This window comes from Natrix helvetica (genome assembly GCF_964273705.1).
Source record: "Natrix helvetica genome assembly, chromosome: 3".
NCBI classification, from domain to species: domain Eukaryota; kingdom Metazoa; phylum Chordata; class Lepidosauria; order Squamata; family Natricidae; genus Natrix; species Natrix helvetica.
The window spans coordinates 24,367,074-24,380,448 of NC_138549.1; positions in this window are offsets into that span (position 1 = coordinate 24,367,074).

Sequence of the window (13,375 nt, forward strand, 5' to 3'; positions counted from 1 at the left end):
TTCAGTACACAAATGATTGACTATCAAACCTGTACACATCCATATAAAACTAGCTAACCACTCCAAGTCCTCAGACATAATTTACTGTACTTAAAGAGGAAAAAGAAACAGAAGTGATTTAAATGAACAGCTCATGCAAAAGTGTAAATGGGTATTTGCATGTGCATGTACTGTATATGTGTGTGAATGAATGAATGAATGAATAAACCAATGCATGCTTTAGAGAAAATTCATTAGAAATACTATGACTAACAGTGAAGAAGCTACTCGGATAAGCAGCAAAACATTTCAAACCAAAAAGAAATCCAGTTGCCATGACTCAACTTCAGACTTTCACTAAAAAGAGAGAAATGTGAACCATTAAATATTTTGTTCAAACGTTGACATGTTGGCATCCTAATTATTTTAACCATTCAGTCATGTCCAATTCATAGCAACATTATAGGCAAGTGCTGTCCATGTTATCCTGTGAAATAGAGCTTTCAGGGGTTGGCTGTTCATATTTGCATCTGTTTTTATATTATCAAGCTAGCATATTCTTTGCTTGCTCCTTCTTCTTGTTCTACTAAGCATTCCTATCATCGACTTTTCCAATTAATTTGCACACATGACATGGCCAAAGTAAATCAGACGTAGTCTTGTGATTTTGGCTTCTAACGATGTGTCTGCAACTATTTTTAACAGTAAAGCCTTTTAAGCACATTCAGTTCTGATTTCTTTACCGCTAAGCCAGGGGTGTCAAACTCACAGCCTGCGAGCCAGATGTGTCACGTGCTGGCCACGGCCACCCACGTTTTAGCAAACCGGGGAAATGTCGTGATACGTCACATGATGACACGAGTTTTACACCCCTGCGCTAAGCTGTGGCCTTTCCAAAAGCAACAGCCCTCTTCCAGATCCAAGCAGAGCATGAATAATCATTTTAGACTTTGCCAAACTTCCTTGTTTGATAACAGATGGTTCTAGATGGAGCAAAAACTGGCATGGTAACATTTCTCTCATTGTGCAACTGTGTGATTACCAGAGATAATTATGTCTGAACAACAGATCAGGAAGCCTACAGTGAGAATGGGTTAATCCAGACTGATGCTTGGTTTGCTTCTGTCACTCAAGTGCTCACCAATACAATACAATACAATACAATACAATACAATACAATACAATACAATACAATAGTGGAGTTGGAAGAGACCTTGGAGGTCTTCTAGTCCAACCCCCTGCCTAGGCAGGAAACCCTATACCGTTTCAGACAAATAGCTATCCAACATCTTCTTAAAGACTTCCAGTGTTGGGGCATTCACAACTTCTGGAGGCAAGCTGTTCCACTGATTAATTGTTCCAACTGTCAGGAAGTTTCTCCTCAGTTCTAAGTTGCTTCTCTCCTTGATTAGTTTCCACCCATTGCTTCTTGTTCTACCCTCAGTTGCCTTGGAAAATAGTTTGACTCCCTCTTCTTTGTGGCAACCCCTGAGATATTGGAACAATGCTATCATGTCTCCCCTAGTCCTTCTTTCTCTTAAGCTAAACATACCCAGTTCCTGCAACCGTTCTTCATATGTTTTAGTCTCCAGTCCCCTAATCATCTTTGTTGCTCTTCTCTGCACTCTTTCTAGAGTCTCCACATCTTTTTTACATCTTTTCACATCTTTTAGAATTCGTTTCTTCCCTCCTTCTAAATTCCAAATTCTTTTATTTTGCAACACAAATTTCCAAGTGGAGGATTCCCAATCCAGGGGCGAATAAAGGATTGTATTTTATACTTCTATTGTTAAGCAATACATGGAGTAAAAAGCTTCCAGAATGAAAAAAAAAAGCCAAATTCCTTTATTTTGTGGAAAACAAATAGTTATGAATGGGACAAGAAACACACCATTGCTAGGTTACAAAGAATGATTTGTATCACAATTATACATTTCAACACTGTATCTATAATTGGCTTATTACAAATTTAGGCAAAACACAGGGTTTTTCCATGTTGTTTATGCCTTTCATACACAATCTATTTAATTTTGAGCATGATAATTTTTATCAACAATTGGCATGTTACTTTCACCTAGCCACCTTAAATGGATGGTTTTCGGAGATAAAACTGATCTCAAATGCAAACTAAAAATATCTCATATCAAGCTAGGGAGAATGTTGTCACAATGCCATACGGTAATTTACACTTCGTTGTCACTTGAAACATGAAATGCTGGAAGATTGATGCAATTCTTTTGCCACTTTCTTCAATGCTTTTAGAATAAGATTGACTCTGTTGGAGAATAAGATTGCTTCAATGCTTTTAGAATAAGATTGACTCTGCTTTAGAATAAGATTGACTCTGCTGAAATGTTAATTTCTAATAGGATTATATAGCGCTCAGGACTGGTGCTTTTGGTGCTGTCTGAGCTTCGTTTCATTACCCAGCTAGGTAACAGCATCAGTGCTGTATACTGTGTGTGTGTGTGTGTGTGTGTGTGTGTGTGTGTGAATTTTTCTTCTTTGAATCAGTCTTGGCTACTGGTAACTGCAGGAAAAAGTCACATTTTTTTCCTGGAAATATACTTGGAAATGGATTTCCACTGTCATGGAACGTACAACTGAGTAACAATGGTCCAAGGTGACCAGATAAATTCCATGTATAAGGCAGCACTGGACCTCACAGAGTTTTTTTAATTAGTCCAGAGTTTTTTAATGGCTTCAGCACTGTAATATACTACAATAAAAAGTTCAGCTGTAACAGACACACACACAATACAAATATCATCATCATCATCACCATTGTCTTCATTGTCATTGTCATCATCATCAAAGATGACTGGCTGCCATGAAAATAGGAAACCCATTGGCTGATTTCAACTTTTCATAGTAATATAATGCATGTGCTATATATATTACAAGCATGAGCAGTGAAATAGAGTGAAGGTTTATAGCATGACATTTTTATTTGAAATATTTTGGATTACTACTTATTTCTTTGAGAAAGAAGAGAGGCAAATTACTTTTGAATGGTATCTAGCAACACATTCTTTTCAGTGCCAACCCCGTAGCACAATCCAAGATATGTTTAGGAACAAGCGAGTTCCTTTATATTCAGTGATGCTTATTTTCAGAACTGTAGCTTCTCTAAAAAAAACGTGTTAAAAGATGATCTACATTTATCTGGTGAAACACTTAACATGCAACCTACTTTTTGCTACTGTGTCATTTTGTGTAGTATATCACAAATACAATCAACTTATTCCAGGGGTTTATGCAAACATATCTGGGAACATAAGAAGACACTGATGAGTTATCTTAGTTATCTTCAATTAAATTCTTTCTCACATCTTAGTATCTATTTATCCTAGTGGTGTCATAAATATTGACATTTTTTTTCCATTTGGCATTGATTGCCATGGTAACCAGCAATATGGGGGGTGGGGGAGAAATATGGCACACAGTAAAAGACACATTTTTGTATTCTTCTAGGATGACATAATATGATTTTGGAATTGTACTGAGACACTTTCAATGTTATATTTTTAGCAACTGGTTTAGATCTAATCTGTTCTGCTGCCAGATAAATTGCTTTATTCTTAGTATCTGATACAAAGCATAGTAGAAGGGATCATTTTTGTCAAATGAGGCCCTTGACAGAATGGTATTTGTTAGGCATATTGTAGACAACTGAAATGCAACTGACCTAGAGATGGGCTAGATAGCCTGCAAGAATTTACATTTCATTCATTGTTACAGGGACGTGCGGTCAGGGGAGGCAGAGCCACACCTCTCATCATGAAATAATAATATATAATAATAATATCCACAAGGGAGTTTCATATATATAAGAGGAAGAGGAGGGAGGAGAGGGAGTGCGCGCGGGGTGGTGCCAGCTGGGCAACTGGCAGAGGCAGGAGGGTTCTCAGAAGCGCCAATAACCTTCCTGCCTCCACTGTACTTTGCGCGCTCCTCGCGACTGCAATAGACGTCCAGAAGTGGCAGGGGCTTGATGACGTTGCCGCAGCTGCCATGCGTGGACGGACGGAAGTAGCCAGAGTGGCGCCGAGGCAGTCTGGCGGACGAGCGACCGAGGATCAGGCTGCCTGATCCTCCATCGCTCGCTCACTCGCTCTTTCATCCGCCCGGATCCCTCGGCACCACTCTAGTTACTTCCGGCCGGCTGCGCCCAGCAGCAACGTCGGCGACGTCATCAAGACGAAGTGGCTTGGAGGTGAAGTGCTTTTCAGTGCTTTTCTGTGCATCTGGCATTTAGGTAGATAGCCGGATGTCCTAAATGCCAGATGCACAGAAAAGCAGCTGCTGTTGGGGATCGCGGAGCGCGAGCTGGCGGAGCGCACTCAGGAAGGCGGGGAATGGGATCACGTATGCTGGAGGCTGAGGCTGCCTCCAACACACGTGGTCCCATTCCCCGCCTTCCTGATGACGTCACCAGCCTCACCAGCCGTAAACCTCACTGCACGTCACTGCATTGTTATGTTACAAGCAGAAGTGTCATACAGTTGGTTAGTGCATAGTGCCAGGGATAGAATTAAAGAAAAGAAGAAAATCCACTAGAAAATTATATTTGGTAGGTGAAGAACTCCATCCTGACTGATTTCAGAAGACTAGGCGAGATCTAGATTGGGAAACTGTGTTTCAGTTTTAAAGCCCTTTTTCACCCAAACTTGACAAGTAAGGAAACGGACCTGATTTAAACACAGATGCTGAAAGACTGTAAATAATGTTTTCCACAAGTGAATCTATCATCGTAGAAGCTTTATATTGCTTCCTTTTATATTTTGACTCGAATCAATTCACACATTCAAGTCTCACTTATCAAGAAATCGCTCTCCATTGTGAGACAACTGCTGATATAAAAGAAATTCAAGAATGAATGAATAAATATACTAGAATATGGCAAGGAAAGCTCTGTATCAAAGATTCTTCAATATTTTGTACAGTATTGTAGGAAAGGAAATGATCTTATATTACTGAGGTTAATAACTAAGGTAACTTTATGGAAAATAATAGAGTTGCTGAAACTTAGCTGGGTTGGTTATGGCAATCAAGTAGCTGAGATTCGGCAATGCTCTACTACTGTTGGTTATAGCACAAGGGTGTGTGTTTGTGTGTGTGTGTGTACACCTTCAAGTTATCTTGACTCCTGCCAAGATGATGGAGAAGGTGATGTTTTTTGGTAGCATTTTTTAGAAGTGGTTTGCAATTGCCTACATCTTAGAGCTTCCTAAATTGGAACTCCTGGTCTCCTGATTTCTCACCTACAACCTTTAGCTACTACACTGTGCCAAACTGACTCAGATAAGCATTTTCATAGACATGCACATATATATAATTACGTGTCTATGAAAATATATTTATTTATTTATATGGATGATAAGCAAGTCAAATTAATTCTATATCTGGACATGCCAAAATAAAAATATGTTATTAGAAAAATCTGCTAGCTTTATGGAAATGAGTTTACCAACCCAAACATACAAACCCAGGAAGGGGTAGTTTTCTGGCTATGAGTACTATGAAATCCCATCTTTTGTTCAATGGCAGCCAGCACCAATAATGACAGGGACTCTGGCCCTCTTTTGAGAGTCAATCACTTGTTTAAAAATAAATAAGTAGCTTCAAGTGCAAAATTGCTGAGATGTATTCGTTAGCTCTGTATTATGGCAAATCAGGAATTGCAAGATGTTTTGTTTCATCAGCAAGAATGTTGTTTTAGGCCAGTAGGTTAATTCCTCCTGACTTCTGTACAAGTTTCAGGGTTAAATTTCCATACCAATCTTGGTAATAAACATTTTGCTGGCAATGGACAAGAGTTATGTCTCATGGGTATACAGTTTGCAATACATAATGCCTTTTCAGCCTTTGGAAGTACAGCAGTTATATTGATTAAAGACTTTAATTAAGAAAGACATGCAATACTTAACATTTTTTTAAAAAGAGAACATTAAAAACATATATATGTTACAACCTCTGGTATGCCCAAATATGGGAGGGAGCTCACTACTCCCTCTTTCTGTCATTCGGCTTATTACAGAAGACCAGCCTGGCAGAAAACCATATTTTTATTTTTAATGTTGCCTTTTTATAACACAAATACATACCTATTTCCCTGGCTCAGCTGATAAGGAGGAGAGCCTGTGGCTTAATGGCTAATACAACTGCCTAATATGTAATACAGCCCTGGTTCGAATCCCAGTAAGGGTATAGCTAGCTGATGAGAGCTAAATAGCTTGAAATAGATCTATACTAGTCTCCCTTTATTTATTTATCAGCACAAATATAACATATGTATGTATGTATGTATGTATGTATGTATGTATGTATGTATGTATGTATGTATGTATGTATTTGTGTTACACCCCTGGTATGCCCAAATATGGGAGGGAGCTCACTACTCCCCCTTTCTGTCCTTCGGCTCATTACAGAGGACCATCCAGGCAGAAAACCATATTTTTATTTTTCATGTTGCCTTTTTATATTTGTGTTGTGTTTGTGCTGATAAATAAATAAAGGGAGACTAGTATAGATCTATTTCAAGCTATTTAGCTAAATAGCTTGAAATAGATCTATACTAGTCTCCCTTTATTTATTTATCAGCACAAATACCACACACACACACACACACACACACACACACACACATATATACACACACACACACACACACACACACACATACATACAGTGGCTGCAAGTAATGGGAATAAAATGTTTGCTTTAGTGATTTGGTCAGCAGATCTTGGTCTCATCCAAAACAGAAGTATGGTGATAGTGCCTTGAAGTGTTTGAATTACAAAATAAATGGATTCATATACAATACTAGTGCACCCATTTAACTCTAATTATTATTTACAATGCCTAGGGTTCATATCACACATTAAACCAAATTCAAACAAACCATTACAGCATAAGGTAGTCTGTGATCTAGTTATGAAAATATTTGGATTATATAGAGTTGTATTATGGGGGAAAATATTAAGCACTGGTCGTTGTTTGTTTCAACGATATAATATAGAAGGTAAATGAGATTACCACTGTGCACTGGATAAAATTACACAGAAGAGACTTTAGCTTAAAAAGTTTGCTGTCATATTTCTGGAGTAGTTTATACAAATTCTGAACTCTGCTGTTCAAAAATGCAAAAGTGGTACATGTAGCCCTCAACTTACAGCCACAATTCAGCCCAAAATGTATGTTGCTAAGTGAGAAATTTGTTAAGTGAGCTGTGCCCCATTTTATGACTTTTCTTGCCACATTTGTTAAGTGAATCACTGCAGTTCTTAAGTTAGTAAACTGGCTGTTAAGTGAATCTGGCTTCCCTATTGACTTTGCTTGTCAGAAGGTTGCAAAGGGCGAATCACAAAACTCAGAGCACATTGCAACCGTCATAAATGCAAGTCAGTTTTCAAGCATCCGAACGTAAGTCATGTGACCATGGAGATGCTGCAATGGTCACAAGTGTGAAAAATGGTCCTAAGTCACTTTTTTCAGTGTCATTGTAACTTTGAATGGGCACTAAATGAACTGTTGTAAATCAAGGACAGTGGTGGGTTGCAGGCAGTATGCCCCGGTACAGGTGTACCGGAGCCTGCCCGGAGCACTGGGTACTGTTCCGGTACTGTGCTCCGGAGGGCCCACCCGCCCGCCCGAGCTCCTTACCGGTGTTTTAAAGCTTTCGGCACTTCCGCGCATGTGCATAGCACGTACAGCGCCTGCACAACGCTCCACCGAGCAGCTGGAGCATTGCAGAGGCTTGCGGAAGCGTCGCTGGCAGCTACAATGCATGCAAATGTTGCGTGCATGTACATGCACACTGCACACGTCCATGTGGGCGACGCTGGGCCCATTCCAACTGTACCGGTTGGAACGGGATCCGGAAGCCACCACTGATCAAGGACTACTTGCACTGTATATGCATGAACTCTTTTTCTGGTATTAATTGGGCCACATTTTACAAGATAATGAAGCAAAGTAAATTGCTATCCATTGTTCATCAAAGCTGGAAATCAGTATTCTTCAATAAGTGAGCTATGAATCAAATAAATAAAATCATTAAAAAAAATACACAAGGAAGCAATTATGGAAAATCTATCTTGGTACTACCTAATGGTAGTGAAGGACTGGAGTTAATTTCAAATATGGCACACATTTCACAGTATTTCCTTCACCAAATACTATTTTATTAAACCCTGCTCATTTCCCCCCTTTCATTATTAAGTGCACCAAATTGCAAACCACCGAACTAATCCCAAGCTTTCCACAATTATATCACATGCCGTGTCTGAAAACACAAAATATTATTTGATCATTATTTTTATGCCTCAGAGCTCAAAGTGTAAAATTTACCACTCCATTCCCACTGAACGCAGTTATCTCCTTCCCGAAGTTGTTGTGTCACGTCGAAAGCTTTTGCTTAGCTTTTGTTACGGGATCCTAGACATTGTGGGTCTACAAATCCTGCATTTTCTGACTTAAAGAAGGGCAAATTATGATTACAATAAACATGGCTTAGCATAAGGTGTCATTTTTTTCTGTCACCCTTATCAGGTAGATCAGAGAGGAAACACAACCAGTTAAGTTAATTGTCGTATTTTTCGGACTATAAGACGCACCCGACTATAAGATGCACTTAAATTTATAAGAGGAAAACAAAAAAATAATAATTTTTGGCCTCCGTGCATCACGTTTTTTGCCCTCCCCAGCCCCTAGAAGCACTTTGCAATGCTCTGCATAGCCTGTTTTCACCAAAAACAGGGCCGTTTTGGGGTTCCCGAGCCCTCTGCGTGACCCACTCCAGTACTCCAGGGGGGGCGTCTGAGGCTAGTCTTGAGATTCCACACTGGGAGGAGTTTGACCCTGTTGTCACCGAAGATTTGGACAGGTTGCGTGGGCGACTGCGAGCCACCACATGTTTATTGGACCCGTGTCCCTCCTGGTTGGTACTGGCTTCCTGGGAGGGTTCACGAGGCTGGCTACTGGGACTGGTGAACGCTTCGTTGGGTGAGGGCCTTTTACCAACCGCCTTGAAAGAGGCGGTGGTGAGACCCCTGCTCAAGAAGCCTTCTCTGGACCCAATGGAGCTAGCAAATTATCGTCCTGTCTCCAACCTTCCTTTTTTAGCGAAGGTTGTTGAGAGTGTGGTGGCTCAGCAGTTCCCGCGTCACCTGGAGGAAGATGATTATCTAGACCCGCGCCAGTCCGGCTTCCGGCCCAGTCACAGCACGGAGACGGCCTTGGTCGCGTTGGTGGATGATCTCTGGAGGGCAAAGGATGGGGGTTGTTCCTCCATCCTTGTCCTATTAGACCTCTCGGCGGCTTTCGATACCATCGACCATGGTATCCTATTGCGCCGTCTGGAGGGGTTGGGGATCGGGGGCACCGTATTGCGGTGGTTCCGCTCCTACCTCTCTGGCCGGACGCAATGTGTGTTGACAGGGGAGCAGAGGTCGACCCCGAGGCCCCTTACTTGTGGGGTCCCACAGGGGTCGATCCTCTCGCCTCTCCTGTTCAACACATATATGAAACCGCTGGGCGAGATCATCCGTGGTTTTGGGGTGAGATATCATCTGTACGCTGATGACACTCAGCTGTATATTTCCACCCCAAACCACCCCAACGAGGCTGTTGAAGTGATGTCCCGCTGTCTGGAAGCCGTGCGGGTCTGGATGGGTGACAACAGGCTCAGGCTCAACCCCTCCAAGACAGAGTGGCTGTGGCTTCCGGCACCCCGGTACAACCAGCACATTCCATCGCTGGCCATCGGGGATGAACAATTAGCCCCGGTGGAACGGGCACGCAATTTGGGCGTCCTCCTTGATGCCCGGCTAGCTATGGAAGATCATGTGGCAGCCGTGGCGAGGGGGACGTTCCACCAGGTTCGCCTGGTGCGCCAATTGCGACCCCTTTTGGACCGGGAGGCCTTGCACACAGTCACTCACGCGCTGGTGACGTCTCGCCTGGACTACTGTAATGCTCTCTACATGGGGCTCCCTTTGAGGTGCACCCAGAGGCTGCAGTTGGTCCAGAATGCAGCTGCGTGGGTAATTATGGAGGTTCTCCCATATAACACCGCTCCTGCGCGAGCTGCACTGACTTCCTGTGGCCTACCGGGTGCGCTTCAAGGTGTTAGTTACCATCTTCAAAGCGCTCCATGGCATAGGGTCTAGTTACCTGCGGGATCGTGTCCTGCCCCATACATCCCTGTGGCCCATTCGCTCACACAGAGAGGGTCTCCTCCGGGTGCTGTCCTCTAGAGATTGTCAGAGGGCGGTGCCCAGGAGTAGGTCCTTCTCTGTGGCGGGCCCTACCCTTTGGAACGACCTCCCCCCAGACATTAGAACAACAACCGATCTCCGCTCCTTCCGCAGTAAACTGAAGACCCACCTGTTTCGGCTAGCCGGCCTGGCATAACTCGACAACTTATCCACCCCTAGGTCATTTTTAATTGTTAATTTTAGTTTTTAAACTATTAATGTTATTGAGGTTTTAACCTTTTTCAGCATTGTAATTATTTATTTATTTTTTACCTCCTCTGTATGACACTGTGTTGACTGTTGCTTGTGTACGTCGCCCCGAGTCCCTGTGGGGAGAGGGGGCGACTAATAAGTTTAAATAAATAAATAAATAAATAAATAAATCACATACCCTCCCACGTTCCCCAGAAGTACTTTGCAGTGCTCTGCAAGTCCCATTTTTGGCAAAAACATTTTTGGCAAAAACGGGCCAGGCGGAGCACTCAGAGTGCTTCTGGGGCCCAAGGAGGGAAAAAATGCAACGTGCAGAGGGCTTTGGAGGCCATATACTCCTGTCTATAACCGTGATGGCAAACCTATGGCATGTGTGCCAAAGATGGCACATGGAGCCACGTTTGCTGGCATGGCAGCCCTCAGCTCTGGCGCGCATGCTTGCACCAGCCACCTGATTTTTGGCCTTCCGGTTTGCTCATTGGGCCATTTTTCACCCTCCCCAGGCTTCAGGAAAGCCTCCAGAGCCTGGAGAAGGTGAAAACTCCCCTCTGCGTGGGGGGAGCCATGCACACATGCGCAGGTGGGAGGTCGTGCACGCATGCTCAGGTAGGTGGGTATGCATGCATGTATGATAGGGTGCACGGACACATAATTTTGGTACACCTTTAGAAAATGGTTAACCATCACTGGTCTATAAGACGCACCAAAATTTTCACCCACTTTTAGGTGGGAGAAGGTGTGTCTTATACTCCCAAAAATATGGTATATTTTATTATAAAGTTATTGTACATTAACAGAATCTTGCATGTCTGAAAGTAGAATTCTTCTGCTGACTCCTTTAGAGCTCAAAAAAAAAAGGTAGGGTCCCTTCCATTATCCAGCTGTGAGCTGTATTGTCTCTTATCTGACCATTGTCTAAACTGCATCTCTTTGCCCCATTTTCCTACATCTCATTACAGGGTCCAGGCAAAAGAACAACATTATGGCTTCAAAATCTAAGGGACTGGTTTGGCCAAAACTCAACAGCACTTTTTTGTGCAGCTGTTGATAAACATGATCGCTAAAGGATATGGAAGAAGAAGAAGAAGAAGAAGAAGAAGAAGGAGGAGGAGGAGGAGGAGGAGGAGGAGGAGGAGGAGGAGGAGGAGGAGGAGGAGGAGGAGGAAGAAGAAGGAAGAAGAAGAAGAAGAAGAAGAAGAAGAAGAAGAAGAAGAAGAAGAAGGAAGAAGAAGGAAGAAGGAACAAGGAAGAAGAAGAAGAAGAAGAAGAAGTAGTAGTAGTAGTAGTAGTAGTAGTAGTAGTAGTAGTAGTAGTAGTAGTAGTAGAAGAAGAAATATTTTTTTTTAATATCATGTTTTTAATATTATGACCTTGGACTAGTCACCCTTTCTCAGTCCAAGGTGCCTCACAGGGTGGTGGCTGTGGGGAAAATAGGAGGAGGAAGGAGGATTAGGTATGTTTGTCACCTTAAGTTACTTATAAAAATAATAAAGCGGGATATAATTAAATAAAATTTGGATATTATCTTAGGAGTCTCTGTACAAAAGTAATATATTTAGAAATAAGTAAAAATTATACACTTGCATTGCTTCCTACCTGCCACCTGGTCCTTATGAGCAATTTTAAAAAATCAAGATGGTAGCCATGACCATATGGTTAAATTCATCAACTGACTTCTTTTTAATCTTTTCCTACAAAAAAACCATTTTTACCTTCCTAGGAGAAACTGGTAGACTAGACAGGCTTTGTGGAAATATTGATAGAGCAAAGAAGATAATGAGAAAAAGAGTGCAGATCTGCATTTTTCAGTAGCTTCTATGACATTGATAGATTTCACAAGTTATTCTTCATCCAACTTTTTTCCACAGTAAAACAGACCATCTTTTTGATAAGGTACTTACCGTACAGTACTTGGCTGGTTTGCTGCAGTCCAGTAGCAATCTAAAATCAGACCACTCAGGCAACTTCCGTAAAGCAACACAAAGAAAAGCTGCAAATATCTTTAAAATTTAGAATAAAATAGAATAGAACAACAGAGTTGGAAGGGACCTTGGAGGTCTTCTAGTCCAACCCCTTGCCTAAGCAGGAAACCCTATACCATTTCAGATAAATGGTTATCCAGCATCTTCCTAAAAACTTCCAGTGTTGGGGCATTCACAACTTCTGGAGGCAAGCTGTTCCACTGATTAATTGTTCTAACTGTCAGGAAATTTCTCCTTAGTTCTAGATTGCTTCTCTCCTTGATTAGTTTCCACCCTTTGCTTCTTTTTTCTACCCTTGGGTGCCCTGGAGAATAGTTTGACTCCTTCTTCTTTGTGGCAACCCCTGAGATATTGGAACACTGCTATCATGTTTCCCCTAGTCCTTCTTTTCATTAAATTATACCGCCCCGAGTCCCTTTGGGGAGAGGGGGCGGTCTATAAATTTAATAAAATAAATAAATAAATAAATTAGACATACCCAGTTCATGTGCATTTTGTTTTTCTTGCCTAAATGTAGAACCTTACTTTTTTCACCATTGAATTTCATTTTGTTAGATAGTGCCCAATGTTCAAGTTTGTCTTTTAGAAGTTTCCAAAAAGCGTTTCCGAAACGATTATTGAGTAACACAAAATAATCAGTTTGGAATGCAACTGAAATAATATTGCAAATAAAGGATGACACTTTCTCTACACTTCCCTGACAATAAATCTCAGTATAAAATAATTGAGACTTACTTCTGAGTAAACCTACATGCTAGTCTGTATTCGAAAGATTATTTAGAAATCCTCACTTCCATCTCACTTCCCCTTGTGTGGACCTTCTCTTAAAGCAACATTTGTTAGCTATTTGAACATTTTGTTCACCTCTGCTTTAGGTTTTTTTTTAATTTTCAGTTCAAGTGCCAAATGGCACAGAATAAATCATATACAGTAGTTGAAGAG